Genomic DNA, 1,453 nt, shown 5'->3' with positions numbered 1-1,453 from the left:
CACCTGTCCCCTGCTCTCCTAGGGATCCCGGGATCCCACACAACCGGGGCTGAGGAAACCGTGAGCCAGTCGCTCCCTGCCTTTGAAAGCAGTAGAGAACAGAGGAATTTCAGAACAGTGAAGTTCTGGCTCTTCTTCCATCTTCTAAGAAGCTCATTACAGTAGGAGTGCTCTCTCTCTCTCATCCGCCGGTTCTATCCTCTTCCCTGTCCTGCTCTGCTCTGTCACAGGCCTAGGCATCCAACAGCTGAGAGCTTCAAGATCCCCAACTGCAAGAAACCCTGTGTGGGGGAAAAAAAGAGAGAGAAGCTTCTAGAACTAGGGCTCCTCCATGCTAGAAGCCACATCATACCCCACGTGCCCCAAGGTTAATCTATGTTGAGTCCAGAAAGTCATCTGACCCCCCGGCTCTATGGCAGAGAAGGGGACTGGTGATCCCTGCACTCTGGAATTGGAATAGAAGCTAGTAGGCACATCAACTCTTTTAACCCCAACAACAACCCTAGAAAGTAGGGATGTTTCTCTCCATACTGGGGAGGAGGCAACAGGCTGGTACAAGGGCAGTGGCCCAAATGAACAGAGCAGTAGGTGGCAGAATCAGGATTCGGAACCGCCTCCCTCCGTACATGAAGTCCCAAGTCCTGCTCTTTAAGCCTCACTTCAGTGCAGGCACCTCTCAAGGCCAAAGGAGGCAGCTCCCGACATTTCTTTCCTGAGGCCGCATTACTCCACTGGGCAGGAAGGATCTTCCCGGGGACACACACACCCCCCCCTCCACTGCCTGTGCAGCTGTCTCCCGGCTAATCTCCCATTTTGGGCAAGGGAAGCCCAAGGAATAGAAAGAATGCCCTCGTTGGCTGCCCCCCTGAAGAAATTCTAGATAGTGCATCTGTCACCAGGCCCCTCTGGAATCCCGAGAGGGGATGGGCAGGGAGAGAAATCCAAGCCAGCTCTCAGCAGCTGTTCCATCTTAACAGGGAGGGGCTGGGGCTCTGGGGACCCAAGGGAGTTGGCATCCAGCTCCTGGCAGGGGAGCAGAGAGCACCTCTTCATCCAGAGCGAGGCGCAGGCATGGCGACTGGCGGACTGCTGATGTCTGCGAGCCGTCTGCAGTTGGCTTCAAATCCACGTCTTCCAAGAGCAGGTCTTTCCAAGCCTCATTCCTCCAGGTCGTTAGTGGTTGTCAGCACCTGTGCTCAGCCTTGGTGACTTTGGTGAGGGCCCTGCCAGTGCTATAGGAAGAAGCCCTCCCCCCACCTGAAGTCTTCAGATTTCAGGAGTTTGTAGTGACTGCCCCTCCACTTGCCCACCTGCAGATCCACAGCACGGCCAAGGCCAGAGAGGACTGGTGGGGACTGGAGGGCGCCAGGAGGAGCTTCGTCCCCTGACCCTGCCAGGACTTTCTTCCTCTGGCCTTTTCCTTTAGTCCCCTCCAGGAAAGACAATCTCTGAT

This window comes from Suricata suricatta, chromosome 3 (assembly GCF_006229205.1).
Source record: "Suricata suricatta isolate VVHF042 chromosome 3, meerkat_22Aug2017_6uvM2_HiC, whole genome shotgun sequence".
Taxonomy (NCBI): domain Eukaryota; kingdom Metazoa; phylum Chordata; class Mammalia; order Carnivora; family Herpestidae; genus Suricata; species Suricata suricatta.
The sequence above is the reverse complement of the archived record's forward strand: the minus strand, read 5'-3'. Positions refer to the sequence as shown.